The sequence below is a fragment of the Rhipicephalus microplus genome, chromosome 1, assembly GCF_043290135.1.
Source record: "Rhipicephalus microplus isolate Deutch F79 chromosome 1, USDA_Rmic, whole genome shotgun sequence".
Classification (NCBI taxonomy): Eukaryota; Metazoa; Arthropoda; class Arachnida; order Ixodida; family Ixodidae; genus Rhipicephalus; species Rhipicephalus microplus.
Window position 1 is genome coordinate 33,617,916 of NC_134700.1, and position 18,340 is coordinate 33,636,255.

Sequence of the window (18,340 nt, forward strand, 5' to 3'; positions counted from 1 at the left end):
CAGGCGCTGGTCACACCAGACCAAAAAAAAAAAAAGAAGTTAAACGCAGTCCTCTACCGTGTGGACAATTTAACAACAGGAAAGAAAAGCACAGCATTGTCTATTCATTCGCGACTCCAACTAAGCACTCGCCCCCTAATGACGGACCCTAGAAACTGTGCTAACAAGGTACCTTGAAAGGAGATACATTACCACGTTGCACGCATTGAGAAGCGGCCGCATAGATTCCTTATTCCTTATTTTCACCATGCCGCACGTGCAAGCCCGAAAAAGAAGAAAGCAATGTCCAAAGGCAATTGAAGTGTGCTGCAATGCTTTGCATCACGATGGAAAGATGGCAACGTATTGTTCCCTCACTTCCTGAAAGATGCAGACGATGCGCGACAGAGAACGGCGCAAGTGTGGAACTTGCGCATTGGCAATAAGGTGACGGACACGGTAGTTTGTTCTGATGAATTCGCTCGCGACGACTGAATTCGCAATGGTGAGTAGATCATTATTTAGCATATGTGCAGTTTATCAATATTCGGGCTTCTAAGAGCTTTAGGAAATTTGTTGCATTACGTGTACGACTGTATTTTTCGCATATGCTTGTTTTCTGTGCAAATCGCAGTGTTGTTTAAATACAGGTCCCTGACCCATGTCAAACAAAACTGATGGTTCGGGATCCGTACGAATCCCTCGTTCACAATGGAATGAGGGCTGAGCAACAGGTTCTTATGTATCGTTGAGTGCATGACGCTAAGTCCGAGAGTACACGAGATTTAGTGTGCCAAATGATCTTTTGATTGTGTTACTTGTCTGAATGATTAGTAGTTTGAGGTTCAGTCTCGTAAATTTTTCTCCGTAGCCACGATACGTGCATTGTCCCAGCTTATCTCATGGCCAGTCTTCTCGGCATGCTCCGAGAGTGCTTTTTTCACTGTGTGGCCCTTAGTAGTGCAACCCATTCACAAATTAAGCTTCTGTAAGCTTCTGTAAATTAAGCTTCTGTAAATTTTTCAATTTGAATGTGTGTGTATATGGGCACAAACGCGCGTGAGGGTTGCACGTGTAGCGTGCGTGCATGTACAATCTGTTTCACACTTAGGGGAAATCTCGGAACAGATAAATCCCGATGCTGCCAGCGCTGCAGACCGGTGCTGGCAGCAGCTCGTGCATGCGCAGGCACTTGAAGAGCCGTAGTCTTGAACTATGTCATCTGCTATAGTGGCACGCGAGTACAGCGCTGGCCGCACCACCTGGTATGCGATCCGAGATTTCCCTTGAGTGTGAAACAGACTGTCGATGTTCGTGCATATATATATATTGCCACATTGCTTCCCCATGCTTTACTATTGCCCTGTTACACTGTCAGTAATTCTCTGCACAAATCTGTGCCTGTGGTGTTCGAGAGGCTTCAGGGCTGCAGCAGATTACTCTGGAACCTACACGGCCACTAGCAATAACACTGGAACGTTCTATATTAAATCTGACACACTTCACCACTCTTGAGTTGATCGACGGCCAACACTCTGTTCGCCACTATCACTTCACAGTCCACCAAATAAACAGTTTCATCTTCGACCTACCCTTTGCTTTCTTCATCGACATCACAACATCATGAGAATATCATGTCAGTGCATTTGTAGTGAGTAATGTGCATGTGTATATCTGCTTTCAATATCAACTACTGCCAAAACCAAAAAGCAGGTGTTCTGAAACACACAACCTTATTCATTAGAAACTTAACATGATTGCAAACGAAAAGAAAGGACATCTCCTATTACAACCAAAACTTCAACTTGCCTTATCTCATATACACTGGACGATTGCTCTGTTCCATAATCAAGTGAACAGCATGCGTATTTAGCTTTTGACGAGACGATGGAACTCAATAGGATACATGCAATCAGCAGCACGAGTCGCAGCTTAGTCACCTGGAAAACTGTTATTGCCTTGCCTGTAGCAATGTAGCAACGCAGTGCAAAAGTGCTAGCACCTTCCGATGAGGCCCGCTGCACATGAGCAATTTTCTTTTTCAACCTCGGGCTTCAACTTATTAGGTAAATCTGTTGCAGTTCGCTATTGAAGTAAACCTGGTGCGATTCGCCACTATTTCCACTAATTCGCCAGTGAGATGCTATATGCCGATGAAAATGAGGCAGTCCTTGGCCACCTACCTTTCACCTTCGACGAAGCAATGTGATCCGACACCACATTCAAGAAACTTAAGCACAGCGCCAAGCGAAAGTGCCACATTGACCCTCTTAAGCGCACCCATCTTAGTTACTTTTTTTTAAACCAGTGTTGCCAACACATGGAGCATTTTGTGGACTTTTTAATAAACAACGCATGTAGATGGGGCATTCACCATGTGTTTGCACATGTTCCCACGCCTCTTTGGCTTCTTGCTGACTGTTTTGAGGTCACGTTGCAGTTGGAGAAATGATGCATTATATTGTCATACTCGAGTCCAAAGTCTATGGCAATCAATGGTAGACTCGCAGTTTGTATGCTGCATTCATGGCAATACGCCACTAAGCAAGGTGCTTGGATGTTGTTTTGCACAATGGCATCATCCCAATATGATGACCACGTAGTGTCATAGTGGCAATATTAGACATTGCCCTAGCGGAAAGTTTATGGTGCAATCATCAGCGGGAAGAAAAAAAAATATCAAAATTTGAAAAGAGAATTCAGGGGTGCAATTATTATGTGCCAAAATACAGTAACTAGTTCCACTCATGAGCTCGATGGTGCAGTCACTGCTCAGGACACCAGTGCATGCCCACTGGTGCAGACTTGTTATCATCCTCCGAGGTGTACACACTGCTAACTTCTAAAGTTGCACACAACTTCCTTGACAGCTACAGCTATCACTGGTCATGCAATGTAGTTATTTTTTCATCGTTGCAGGAACAAATTAAAATTCTATTCACAAGAAGAACAATATACAGTGGAACGTTGATAACACTGAGGGGACCATGCAAAACTATTCTACAATAACCGAGCATCATAAAACAAAAAAAAGGAAGAATGTAGGCATCCAGTCTTGAGTAAAAAAAAGAAAATGCAGTTAGTAATGAAGTTGGTAATGCTCCTGTTATTATGAAACCTCACTTCAAGAGAAAGTCATTTTGCATGCTGAAGACAGGGTTCGTGCAGGTTTCCAAAGAGAAAATACAAGGATATTAAAGGACTTTTCAGGACCTGTCACATGTTTCTAGAGTACTAAAAACAGCATGCAATGTTGAAATATTTTAACATTAAAATTTTCAAAATCGACTAATTTTATTGCACTTATCTAGTACATGCCTACTGCAATTATAACAAACATGTCTCGTCTTCACTTTAGCTCACTATAGCTTCACCGCTTGCATAATAAGGAAGGAGCCAGCACCGAAGAGCATTACGGGTCTCTCACTTAGTTTCTTCATTGTTTAACGTAGTAAAGCCATTCCCCATGCTGTTTTGGAAAATGAAACTTTACAACTCAGGCCAAATCGCTGTTTCGGAAATAGGGAGTTTGTCAGGTCGATGCCGATCCATACCTGCCAAGTTCAAAAAAGTTCAATGGTAAGGGGAGGGGGTCGCGCAGATTTTTTTTGCTTCCCTTTCTTTTTTGATCCAAAGGAATAACTGTGAAAACAAACAGGGAGGGGGGTTCAGTAAACATCGGCGTGGCGCAGTCTCCTATCGGCTTGGAGTCGCCGAACACCCGAAGATAGGGTTTCCCAACTACAGTAAAAGGTGTGAATCTCACAGGGAGGTGAACGCATACAGTATCTCTCAAAATTTTGCGTCATCAAAACAACTAGCAAAATCTATTTCTATTGAAAAACACGTGTCTTCCTGAGCGTGTGTTTTCCAGGACGGCCCAGCCAGCTGCCGTTCACATGTGTCCCAGGAAGACACTGCGGGTCAAAGCTTCGCTTAAGAGCAACTGAAATCTTAGTGCCAAAGTGTATCCAATGTACCCAGATCGACAGGGACGTTACTTGATTCTTTGGGCAGGAACGGCAAAACCCTATTAGGGTTTTTTACATCTTTATCGCCTCTACCACTCCATTAGCCACGTGCCCTTGGCTAGTAATCGCATCGTCACAATTGTGGTTTCGCACGCCGCATTGCGGAACACGGTAGTTCAGTTTTCAACGGTAGTTCAGTTTTCAATCCGTGTACACTGGCTGCGCAACTGCCTTCAAAACCATGTCGTTTATTGCCATCCATAATCGTATGTACTGCGATTTTGTCCGCAGCATTTGTGGAAAGCAATGTCCCTTTAACTGGTGGAGCGTTGAACGCGCGTGCACTTTCCCAAGTTCTGTGGGTTACGTTGTCGCCACACATGATCATTTCAAAAGCGACCTCAATTCCGCCAACAGTGGTTGTGGCAAACGATAACCACAGTTCTAACAGTGCATGCGCTGGCCACGTGTGTCCTTCCAAAGCTTTGAGCACTCTGCTCCCAGCCTTTGTTCCACAGTTTTGGACTAAAGTTCATAAGACCCGCAGCGATAAAGAGAAAAGCTCAGAACATCCGAATTTTAGCCCAACGGACGTTTATAAGAACGCCTCCAAAAATTTGTTTACAATAAAATGCGATGGATTCGCAAAGAGCCTGGATTGAACTGGGCTGCATTATTGTGAATGCGGTCAGATCATGCCCAGAAATTTCCATTTCGGGGGGATTTTTCTGACAACAGTACAAGCGTAAGAAATGGTAGAAATCGGGAAGACTTGGAGTGCTCGGGACATTCAATGATTTTCAAGGACGAGAAAAAATTACAGGTCTTTCAAGGGCCTTGAAAATGCATTTTTGAAATTAAAGGGTTCTCGAGGTTTTCAAAGGTTTTCAAGGACCTGTGCACACCCTGTGAATATGAGAGTTCCACATAAAATTGCATTAAATAACTAAGCTTTTTCATTCATTATTTTTATGGGAGTATTGCTGGCCCAAATCGATGCATCATAAAGAATGGGTAGTTGCAAGACTGGGGAATGTATAACCGAGGTTCCTCAGTATTTTGCATTTAGCTTGCACTAAACTTCATGTTAAAGGAAGAAAAATTGCTATCTTTATGACAAAAATACATATGACCGTTATGCCTTTTGTTTTTTTTTACCTAATCTCTCACCGATAGTAAGTGTAAAGTATAAGAAGAAACCATACTAATTTTAGTAGCTGCAATGGCCTAACACAGTTATATAAAGTAGCCTAATTGTTATAATTCACTCAGATGAAAAAGCAATGGGTAACTGTGATTAGGTACCTGAAAGTTAACCTGGTCACACATCATTAGTAACTATAGTTATCACTTAAGGCAGGCTCAAACTGCCCATCAAGCGCTCGAGAACTTCAATGCACTTTTGCTTCTACTGAGACAGTTACCATGCTGCTGTCGCCTGATGATTATGGTCAAAATCACTGATCAATCAGGTATCAAAACAGATTTGAAGAGAGAACGATGAAATATTTAGTTTGATTAAGTCTATGGTTAGCACAAGAAGCAGTATAACTGAGATAGAATACTGAAACTAGTGCAGCACACCAAAACAAAAATACAAAATACGAGGGTGCCAGCAAATACAGAGAAAAAAGGCATCATAGACCAATGATGCTCTATTGGAAGCTACACTGCTGCACAAAAATAGGTTTCATCCTCTGTCCTCTTAATTTTCTCCTTGGGTAGGTACAGTAAAACATCGTTACTTCAAAGTTACAGAGGCCATGAAAAATCTTCGAATTAGGCAGGTTTTTGAATTAAGAGAGTATGAAAAAGTTGGATGCATAAAACCTGGAATTATTCAAAGTAATCAGGGCTGATCGCTCACTGTGGCAGCTAGTTTGCAGCTCCAAGTGTTATGTTTTACAGCAATACCTGGTCCCAACTTCGCCCCAAACACGGGTGAGAAGTGGGCCTCACTGCTGCCACCAAAAAAAAAAAAAAAAAGGAGCTGTTGTAATCAACTGAAATGCGTGCTTGCGAAAAACAAGACATTTTCCCTGCAACACAGTAGTGACATGGGGTCAGCATGTCATCTGCTTTTCGGTGCGTCAGCGTTTTATTACGATAGCATTCGTCCATTCTTTCTGTTAAAATAAAGACTAATTATGCCCATTGTTTTGGCTGGAGAAGATGATCATTGAAGCTTACAGCCTTCGCTTTCGAAGTAGGCATTGCAGCGAAGCACACTGCCAGGAATGAAAGTGCGCAAATTATTGAAGGAATCCTCAATCAAAAGTTCGCATACATCACAAAATCCACCCAACTGTCTTTTATAAATTTCTGTTTACTACCAGAAAGAATGAGTAATTCATCACGTGCTGACATTGCCAGAAGCATGCAATATGCTGCCGGCCCATCCCCACTGTGTTGCAGAAAAGCACACCGTTTTTTGCATGCGCACATTTCAGTGGCTCACAAGACCATTCCTCTCTTTTTTTGAAGGGGGGACCCTCCCCCCCCCCCTTTTTTTTTTGACTGGAAGTAGCCAGGCTGAGGTGCCACAGCTGCCAATCATTAGTATTGCTACATTTCATTGCCTTGTCCCTCTTAAAGGCCGTCGATTCCACAGATTAATGGCAAAATCTGGATTAAGAATTGGCACGTGGCACCCAAGGTTTTTAAATTAACCAGACTGGTGCTGATCACTGCTTCAAAATATCCACTCAGACTCTCGTTGAAAAATACGGGACTACGTGAATATTCCAAATTAAGCAGGATTTCACAATAACGGAGTTCGAATTATTGAGGTTTTATTGCATGTCAACCCCAGCTTGACAATGAATCACTCTTGAATATTTCACATACCATAACTCTTGTTGAAATAGATTTGTAACATCCATTTTTATTTTACTGCATACATTTCGGGTTCCACATTATCGTGCTATGTTGATTCACTTTGCAACTTTTTCGTTTTGAAACAATTTTTTTCCCAAGAAGCATACAAAACACTTGATATCTCAGCAAAAACAGACTAAAAAGGAGACAGCACATTTGAAATCAGTACACAAATACACATAAATTCAGCAAGTTTGATCAGAATCAATAAAAGAATCTTTTTATTTTAAAGAACATTAAGACACCTACTGAAAAACAAGGTTTAAGCGTGGGTTTTTCCACACCTCGCAAAATGGTAGGCTTGGCTGCAAGAAGAGGCAGTAGATTGAAATGAAATTTACTGCTACATTAGCCAGCAGGAGTGAGACTCATTTGCAAAATTTTATCGTGGCAGTCTAAGCTTTTGTTTTTGAACTACTCCGCCAATGCAGCCCCCATGAGACTTTTAAGTGGGGTACATCAAAGGGCGGAGTTCCGAATCCTTACGACAAATCCTCGCATATAACAAATGTGCCTAAGAAGATGTTCATAGCAATTAGATGGGTAATATAGGTGACATTTTCGTGCACGATGCTGTTGCGATATTGTATTAAGCATTAAGCAACTACATGTCAATTTAATTCATGATATCAGACCACCTGCATGTAACGATTAATCACTTTGAATTCTAAATAACAAAAATTGTTTTCAAGGTTATGGCTCTTGACAAAACACATTGCAGTTGGTCAACATCCTTAAGAAAAGATGCAGTTAGAAAAAAAAAAGTTGCATCAATCTGTAGCCTAGGGCAATAATAATTTTACTGTATATAAAGTTGAGCTTATATAGAACCCTGCTTACAATGAACTTCCACTTAAAATGAATGACACGTGTATGATCGTGGAAATATACATTACAGCACTCTCATTATTTCAAACTCAAGTGGAGATGCTACTCGAAGACCCTTTTTTTTTTAATATTCCCCCTAGAGCAATGAAACTTGAGCCGTTTATATAACTTTTTATGCTGAATTCAAATATATAATTAGTTTTCTTGCAAGTTGCTTACTTTTAGCTCTACGAAATGACAAAGTGAAAACCTTTACCCTTTTGCCCCCTCCCCTCTTTTCATCTCTAAACTTCAGCAATTTTTTACCATTCATAGTTCATAATGTTTGAAATAAAGTAAAGAATACAAATAACTAATTAGGAAGCACATACAAAATATGTAGTTGCCGTGAAAAATAATAGATGTAAAAAGTCCATATTTCACCAACCATGGTAAAGGTTTACACAGAATTTTTTTACTATACAATAAAATATTGTAATTTAAACTTGATAATTGCAATCGCCATACTTTAGAAAAAATTTGGCCAACATTTCATGCAGATCCGAGCACTAGAAGTGCCCGAAAAAAGAGGGGCACATTAAAATATGGCAAAATTTGTGTTTTGAAAAAAAAAAAGTTTTTAAGGTAAAATTGAGTTATTGTTTATGAAAGAAATCATTAAATCTGATGAAATTTGCACACCAAAAAGAACAATCCTTCTTGTAGTGGCCACTGCGACTAAAATACACCAGCCCCATGAGTTTGTTCCTCTCGGCTTTTTCGAGCCGACTCCTCAGACATTTCGCTCAAAGACAGGGCCATGAAACGCTTGCCAAACTTCCGCTCCATCTGGCAGAGCCTTGTGCCATCTGCAAGCTAGGAAGAAGTTCGACAGGACTGCGAAATCCAAACCAAGTCCAGTGTCATGCCGTCTTGCAGCGTTTGTGCCACATACCGTCGTACATATTGGCAATGTCGTCCCTTTTAAGTTCTCTCACTGCGAGCTCTTTCAACCTCGCAAGATTGGTGCTGACGTCATCCATTGCCGCATCACGAACTTTCCGGCTGACGGGTGTGAATGACTTTTGATGCATTGGTTTTGATTTTGATGCATTGACCACAAGTTTGGCACTGATCGCAAGATGGTTTGGTTTCCTTCATAACGGAGATAATTACACGAGAAAAGCATTGTTCAGCTGCGCTGATCGACAAGACATGGACCCCGCAAATAGGCTTCACAGCACATACAGGCGCAGCGACAAATGGCGGTCCCCGATCCATACCACGTGATAAGCCAGTCGCGGCACTCGAAAAACGCGCAGAAGTGTGCTTCTTTTTATTATTTCTTGCGCCGCATCTGTGAGGGAAACTGTTGTTGCTTGAAGAGTGAGGCTCGACTCTTCGGCTAATGCGATCAACAATGGCGAGCGGCGGCGCATTGTCGGAGGCAAGGTGCTCGAAGACTGCACACTTTGGACCTTTTCACAGGCACCTTGTGCTCTTTAGATGAAATTTTAAAGCATTTCTAGTTAAATCTCGACCTGTACTTTTTTTTTCATAACAGTAGAGGTACTAATCTTATATAAAACAGGCAAAAATTAAAAATCGGTAATTTTGAAAAAAAAACTTGCGTTTTTCGACCCGCATCTCCCCTTAATGGCACTTCTGAAATTTGTTTGAATTAACAAAAAGTTTGAATTATCAGAATTTCTCAGATATATGACTGTGGGTGAGGTGACACCCCACATTATGATTAGGCATTGACTGAAGGCACTTTTGAAGCATTTTAAAACCCTAACTGCTTGCAATGAACAGAAAGCACATGTGTAATGTCCACAAGTTTATTAGTGACTACTTGCTGCTGATAAGACCTTTTAAAGAAACTGAATTGCCAACTGCTTCTTTGCTATATGTGCCTTCAGCGCAAAGCTCTCTACACCAGTTGAGAAGCATCACAGTTTACAATGCAAGTGCTTTGTTTACTAGATAAGCCTTTCTCCTTGAAGGCCAGTGATGCTTATTTTTCGTTTTTAGACTTTCAGGATTATATAAGCATGCAAACTTTTAAATAGTAGTGGGAAAGCAGCAGATTTCTTGTTTCTTCTGTTCTGCAACTGCAAAAAAAATGAATTAACTAAATGATGGAGATTACATTGAGGCTTTTAAATACATAAAAAAATAATAGGTCAACCAACGTTTTTAGATACTATCAGTTGGAAAAGCACGCTACTGCAGGGGCACCAAGTCTTATCTGCTCCAAGGGTGGCACTGGCGTAGCCTTGAGATCGAGCCACCGTCGCCCGTTACCCGCCACTTCCTGGGGCAGCGTTGTAGGGTTTTTTTTTTTCTTTCTATTTTTTTTTTTTGCTCATTTGCTCAGACTACAGGGGCGGAACCTTAATGGTTAGATTTCAATCATCAGAAATTGTATTTCACACATGACACGACGACCACGCAGGCTTGAGTGAATTAGTAGTTCAACGTACTAGTAAACTGGCCGACCTGCAGTGCGTGGGGCAGTCAAAGTGGCTTGGCCTCCGAGAAACACACTTGCGGCCGGCGGTACTTCTTCAAAGGCCAAAATGGCCCTGCAGTTCTCTAGGCCTGGACAGCTGCTATTCCACAAAAAGCCTTCCAGGTGACAGTCAAGACCTACATACATTTCGAATCCCGAGAACCCAAATCAATTGCTGCGAGCACATCGTAGGCAAAAATGTCAAAATTCCCCTAGGTAGGTGGACACTTAAGCATGGTGCTGTTCTTCGAATTTTCCTGAATATTCCTGCACACTTGTATAAACCAGCAGAATTAAAATGCCAAAGGAAACCACCAAAACTTAGAGAAACCACAAATTTTGAGGGTCATGACAAGCGTGTCAGAAAGTGGTGGCGATGTGCCCGACTCAAACCAGAAGAACAGCGATGTTGACTGGTGCCCCCACCAATCCAGAGTTGTGTCCAGAGGTAGCAGCTTGGTTCCTTGCATTACGACACCCAACTAAGTTCCAATCCTGGAATGTCGAGCTTATCAAGAAAGTTTTTTTTTTTTTTTTTTCTCCAACATCGCTGTTCGTCTTGCGCTGAAAGCTTCAGAAGTGAAGACAGCGAGTGGGTAGCGCTACGAAACTGAGTGGCTGATTACTTGCCTACTCTATAAAATATCGAGCCCTGCCGCTTATAGGTTGATATCAAAGATGAACATACTGCCTCTGCTGACATGCTCACACCTTACATTAATTATAAGGGAATGCCTTCCAAATTTGGGTTTAATAAGGCTTCGCTCAGCAGCATCAGCTGTTCTGATGGAGGAAGGCCGGTCATGAGTTTGTCTACTTGACTGGTAGACACTTTTCAAAGCTGTGTTTTTATTTTCCGAATGTTGTTCGCTTTTTCTCGAAAAATCTGTGTCCCTAATTACCATCTTTCTTAGGTTTGTAGTAGTCGGAAGTAATTTTTGGTAAAGCCTTGTTGGTCTCGTAGATTTCTTTTTTTTTTTTTCTTCTACCATTCTCTCCGATTCTTCCTTGTGCTCTTGCATAGTGTGGGGAAGTCTTCCTGGGACAGCACAGTACACTTAGTGCTCCTCCACGCGTCCTGAATCTGCAGGGCTGATGTTGCAGTCAAAGTGAAAGGGAATAAGCTGCTATGAATGCCCGTGCATACTTTTAGGTGATCAAAATAACTGAGAAAAGCTGATACCATCTGCCAGCTCGTGAGTTTCAGCTGGCTTCCCATACCATGTTCGCTGTATGTACACGGGGAAACAAGCTCTCCCTAGGGCTGAGGACAATTATGAAGTCTTTTGTACCACCACTGCCTTGTCAATTTCGACAAAAAAACTTCCTTGATAAGCTAGACTTTTCAGGATTGGAACTTTGTTTAGACTTGTAATGCAAAGAACCAAGCTGCTACTTTCTGGACGCCAGGACGCAATTCTGGATTGGAGAAACATCAGTAGCTTTCTCAACATCGCTGTTCTTCAGGTTAACCTCAGGCATATCACCACCACTTGCCGACACACGGCCCTTAAAATTCGCGTTTCTCTAAGTTTCCACGGCTTCTCTTTGCGCTCTAATCGCTGGTTTAGACAATCGTGCAGGAATATATGGGCAAATTTGAGGAACAACACTGGGCTTAAGTGTCCACCTACAATGTGGAATTTTGACAATATTTCCGCCTACCATGTGCTCATGGAAAGTGATTAGATCCTCAGATTCAAAATTTAGAGCACCAATGTAGGTCTTTACTGTCAACTGGAAGGATTTTCATGGAGTAGCAGCTGTCCAGGCCTCGAGAATCACAGGTTCATTTGGGGATTTGAAGAAGTGCCACCAATCGCAAGTGTTTTCATCGGAGGCATGGTCACTTCGACAGCATGGCGCGCTGCAGTTCGGCATGTTTACAATGTTAAGCTGCTAATTCACTCAAGCATGCTTGATCGTCGTGTCACATGTGAAATACAATTTGATTGATTGATTGATATGTGGGGTTTAACGTCTCAAAACCACTATATGATTATGAGAGACGCCGTAGTGGAGGGCTCCGGAAATTTAGACCACCTGGGGTTCTTTAACGTGCACCCAAATCTGAGCACACGGGCCTACAACATTTCCACCTCCATCGGAAATGCAGCCGCCGCAGTCGGGATTTGAACCCGCGCCCTGCGGGTCAGCAGCTGAGTACCTTAGCCACTAGACCACCGCGGCGGGGAGAAATACAATTTGTAAAATGTTTCCCAAATAAAAGTTATTCAAGTAATCTCTGTGTGTCATCTATTGCCACTGTGTTCTATAATTTTTTTTTAATTTTTTTTCCTTCACTTTCGAAGCATTTCTCGTAACTGCTCGGATAATTTTGGCTACAATCTAAAGAGTTTGTGCTCGGATAATTTTGGCTACAATCTAAAGAGTTTGTGTATGAAAGGCATATTTGCATAAAAATTATACCATTTATGTTAGCTGTGCCAGCTGTGAGCCCTGCTAGCTCACCGATATAAAGCATATAAAGTTGTGGCACTAATTCACGCAAGACTGTCAGTGTGGCCTGTTTATTTTCGTTTAGCTGTTCAAAAAGAACCACAGGCATTTCTAAATGTTATTGCATGCAATTTATACGATTGTAATTCCAAATTAAACCCATAAAGTACACCTCCGATTTGCTCGCACCCATACTTACCCACATTTTTAACCTATGTTTGTGCCAGGCTGTTTTTCCCCGTAAAATGCAAGTAGCCCGTGTAACAGCCTTACACAAAAAAGGAAACAAAAACGACATGGCAAATTACCGTCCCCTGTCTATACTGCCGGTCATGTCAAAGGTGCTAGAAAAAGTTATTTTAAATCGTCTTACAGATTTTGAAGAGAAGCACAGTCTCTTAAACAGCTCACAGTTTGGCTTCCGTAAAGGACTTAGTGCGGAGTTCGCATTGCTAAAACAAAAAGAGTCACTTTTGGCAGCGCTAGAACAAGGAGAATTGGTTCTTGGGCTGTTTATTGATTACTCTAAGGCTTTCGATCACATAAATCACCAAATTCTAATTAAAAAGCTTGACCTTTACGGTTTTCGAGGGAATGCCGCGCACCTAATTACGTCTTATCTGGAACATCGGAAACAAAGGGTTCATATCGACGACTGTTTTTCCGATCTATTGCCTTTATCTTCTGGTGTACCACAGGGGAGTATCTTGGGACCATTTCTTTTTAATATCTATATTAATGACGTGGTCAGCATTAGCCCTAGCGCTGAATTTATTATTTATGCTGATGACACCAGCATATTTTTACGAGAAAATTCGGCGGACAAATTAGTTGGCGAAGTGAATTTTGTATTGCAAAACCTACATAGCTGGACTGAGAAAAACCATCTTAAAATAAACACGAGCAAAACCAAATCTGTAATATTCAGAAGTAAATATAAGAAGGTAACATTGACGCAACAAATACTGCTGAATTCGACCCCGGTTGATATTGTACCCAACATTAAAACACTAGGAGTGGTCTTCCAGGAAAACCTTTCTTGGAACGAGCACATCGACACAATATCAAGTAAGTTATCTCAAATAGTGGGACTAGTCTACCGGAATCGCCTGATCCTTCCGAGACATGTAATGATATTAATTTACAACTCTTTATTTTCCTCAAAAATTAACTATTGCCATCTAGTTTGGGCATCCACTAGTCAAGAAAACATACAAAAATTGTATTGTCTACAAAAAAAGATTTCTACGTGCTGTAGAGGACGTGCCTTCACATTTTCACACCTACCCGTTGTTTGAAAAGTATAATGTAATGCCTTTTGAGAAGATGTACAACTTTAGATTAGCGAAAGCCTATAAACAAGAATTAAAGGGGAAACATGTATTCTTGACTGAACTTGCCAACCTTAAAAGAAATTGTCAGCCTTATAAAATGCGAAACTGCGAAATTTGGACTGTTAAAACTTGTAGAACAACATATGGGCGACATACGTTAGGAAACAGACTTCCGAGGCTACTAAATGCTTTATACGAATTTAACTTTCAGCTGGAAAGCAACACTTTCAATGCAATACGTTCCTTTCTTGCAAATAATTACATTGACACTATATAATATCTCGAGCATGCCTATGAGTGTCAACTATAGAGAATATGTCGGTGTACGCTAGGCATGGCGATTTGTAACCACCTCATATTTTCTCATATTTTCTTTCGGTCGTGTATTGAATGATTTGTGCAATTATATATCTATAGTGTACTCTATGTAAATTACAAAGTTATGTTAATCTGTATGCATGTATTATGAAGGTAATCTATATGTACTGAGCTATTTAGTACATCCGTTGGTGTATATTTTTCTTTTGTGTATGGTTTGTACGCAAGACGTGATTATTTGTAGTGGGCTCACATTTTCCTTCGGGTCCTGTACTAAGTGATTTATCTGTACAGTATTTTTTTTTTTTATGTACTGAGAACACCGTTGTACGCTGGTGCCAAAACGGGGGCCCGCAGCTTCGTCAAGCTATCCTTGCGATGGCTTTTTCTGCCGGCCTCCGGCATTGTGTACTATGTGTGTGTACTATGTACATGATGTCAATAAAGTTCACTGTTCACTGTTCTGTTCTGTAATTGTAACAGGCTCGTTCGCTTAAAATCATCCACAACCTGAAGGAACAGATGATGGCTCTTTATTGCCGAGGCACAGGCAGAATGCTTTCTGGGGCTAGGGGCACCACCTTAATCTGAAATGGGTGCTAGACAGGCAGGTGTGGTCAAGTGCCACTTCACTTTTGGTTTTGTAAATAATAGCAGGAAAAACTTGAGGGGGGAAGGGGGGAGGAACAGCACAGGCCCGGTGTGCCACCTCTTGACCACCCCAATGATTCGTTGGAGGCACAGAATCAATCAATCATACAGTTGTTAAGTACAGGCACGGCCCTTATTAATCACTAAGTGGTATTCATTCAGCCCTCATCTAGCTGCTTTATCTAAAATACGCATATTCGGAAACTGATTGATTGATTTGTGGGGTTTAACGTCCCAAAACCACCATTTGATTATGAGAGACGCCGTGGTGGAGGGCTCCGGAAATTTTGACCACCTAGGGTTCTTTAACGTGCATCCAAATCTGAGTACACGGGCCTACAACATTTCCGCCTCCATCGGAAATGCGCATATTCGGAAACTGATTTCCCGCTATTTCGCATGCAGAGGTAGCAGACGAAACTTCTTTAACGATTCTAAAGCGACAACAGTGCCGCCGCTGCGCAGGAGATGGAACGGGGCCGCTACTCGCCGCTGCAACCGCGCGCACTTACCCAACTGTAAAAACATTGGGGCCAACCGAAAAATTGAATTTTGTGTAAAATAACTGGAAGTATGAATTAAGAGTTTAAATTATCAAGAGTCTACAGTATTTCAATGGCAAAAAATCGCACTTGCAGCAAACGTCTCTTAGCGTCGCCAATCGCTTACAGCAAATAGAGTTGGTTCTACGGTGACTTCCCAGGACACCACTTTTAACCGCCATAAGCCATGGGCGACGTGCCCATAAATTTGTACTGTTAAACTGCCTCCACAGCCAGTTGTTGCTCTCCCCAACCTTTTTTTGTTACCCGATCGTCTGTCCTTTGTTCTCCTGCTACTCGAGCACCCCACATCGCCAGATGAGGCCAGTGTTTTCATGCAGTTACCACCGATCTTTCGAAGAATGATCGGCTGACTAGTCTTTTCTCAGTTTTTGATCGCTGGTCCTGTTACATCGTCGTTGTTTTCCCTGGCCTAGAGTTAGTTACCAGACAATCCGCCAAGATTTGTTGGGGCGCAACTGTACCCGATCATCAGTGTCTGTCTTGTCTGGATCGGTGTCACATCATTAGGCGTGCTTGCACTACCTTACCGGCTTAGATAACTTACAATTCGTTCCGTGTTTAGGACCTGTTCTCGCTCAGCATGACATTTGCTTGCATGTGGAAGCGTAAAAACTGCTGTTACAAGGAGAAAAAAAGCAAGAATAATAATGTCGGTGGGGCCGCTCAAGCGCACTAGCGCCACAAATGGATTTTGTAACCACTGCATGAGCTGGCTATTCTCCAGTTCTGTGACACGTTAGTTGCCCATTTCGTGAACCTTTCAAGCAAGCTACCAGACTTGCCTTCTTCCTGCATGTTTTGGTTTTCAAGGTCACCTTTCGCCGTAGGCTTCCCTCTCTCAACTCTATCACAATTACTTTAGCCGTCTCTCGCAAGTCTGCTCTCCTCTTTTTTATCCCAACTCCTTTGCCTGTCTCCACCACTCTGTGACGCCAACCACACTGACTCGTATTCAGAAGTTTCTTTTTCTGTCTAGAAACGGGCCCAAAGCAGTTCCTCACGTCCTGGCTTGTCATGCTCGCTGTTGGTGTATGTGTGTGGTCAGGATGGCGAACAGGAAGCCTTCAGTGCTTTTTTCTACCGCTCAACACAGCGTTGAAAATATGAACACTTGCCTTGAGTGTAATTTGCGTGTTCAATACTTACTACAGGTGCCGCACTGTGGAGCATTTGCTCATAGCTGTTCATCGCCCGGCAGCCAACTCGCGGGTTCGGGTGTCCCTGTATTCAGCTGTGAAGATCGTGAAGGCTTCGTGGGCGGAGGAGACAGCAACATGTGTGCCAAACTGTTTTCGCGAGGCCCACTTCTTCAACATCCAAATTAATGCCAAGCCTGGAGCTTTCGAACAGGAACGCTGCGGCGGCGATTTGTGGCAGGGCGCTGTTGACTCTGACATGGGAGGGTGGGACGTCTGCTTGGATGATTTCATTAAGGCTGATGATGAACCAACATTGAGAAACTGTGCACAGACGAGGGAATTTTGAATGAAGTGTGCGGCAAGAGCGATTGGGAGGAATCAAACGATGACGACAACACGTTCAAGCCAGTGCCCACAATCAAGTGTGGCCGTAGCAATTGGCTAGATTAATGGCCTCAGGCAGCTTGTACCTGCGAAGGGCGTCGGCGATGAGCATGCTGCCACATTAAATAAACTCGAGACCACTCTTATTGCTTCTCCTCTTCACACACATGCATCACGGACTTTTTTGCGAAAAACATGTTTTGCGGGCTCACTTGCAACTTATTTAAAAGCTGTGTTTTATTAACGGGGATGGAAGCAGGCTTCAGTCTTCTGGAGCAGCTTGTGTAGTGGCAAGGGTTGTTCTGCAGCACCGCAACTGTTGCAACAGGAATATAACTTGAAAGGCATTGGGTTCAGGCTAGTTGGTACTGATCCATACCTTTTGTAAGCACAAAAGGCCCATAGGTAAGACCTCCTGTGTCCATTTGTGTTACATACATGCCTTTTGGGCCTACAAAAGTTATACAGCAAGAAAGGCTGAAGTATGTGCGATATTTCAAAAAGAAAAGAATACCTCTGCTGTGGCGGCCACTTTTCAGGAGGAGGTTAGAGATGGCATTCATATTATCTGTAGAGGGCGTCAAAATTAAGGAGTCTCTCGAGAGAGTTGGCAGGTATATGCTTAGGAATCCTCCACAACTTTCTTATCAACTATTTTGCTAAGAACTATTCCAAAATGCAGTCGAATCTCGATAATTCGAACTCGAAGGGGCCCGAAAATTTGTTCTAATTAAAAGAAGTTCGAATCAATGAAAACTAGATGAACGGAGGGCTCACCATGCAGTGGCGCACGTGCATTGAGCTAACAGATTAGGGGGAAGTTTTGGAAGACTTATTCATTCCCAAATCACAGGACACCCGTCATTAATTAAAGTAATGGTGATGGTGAACAAGTTTGCCTTGCAGCGAGTCAATCGATTTCGCACGCAGCTTGCGAATCATTTCACCTTCGGCTTCAGCATTCTCCTGGCAAGGGAAGTCGCGCGTGGCAATGTCCAGCGCCGACACTCTCTAAAAACGACAATGACTGCGTATCTGCTGCTACCGTCTGCGCCGCAGCCGCAGCGTGGCCAGCACGTATCAAGAAAAGAGGAGCATCTCCATGCAGAGAGAAGCAGATCAGCATTTGAGAGAGAACCAACACTCCTCGGCAGCTTTTTTTGTTTTTTTGCTCTCTTTCTTTTACGTGCCGTTGAAAATAGAAGGGTCTCTACATGGCATAGACGGGAAAGAGGGAAGCATAGCACCGATGCGTCGCAGATCAGCATTTGAGAGAAAGCCAACACTCTGCGACAGCTTTTTTTCCCCTCTCTTTCTCCCTCTTCGCACTTGGGGTTGA

At 42.5% G+C, this 18,340-nt stretch overlaps 1 protein-coding gene across 6 annotated transcripts in view; it reads right to left on the reverse strand.

The window, feature by feature from the left end:
• Nipped-A (Transcription-associated protein Nipped-A) overlaps nt 1-18,340 on the reverse strand; it is a 991,444-nt gene that overhangs the window by 771,176 nt on the left and 201,928 nt on the right. The gene's annotated exons all lie outside the window — the stretch shown is intronic.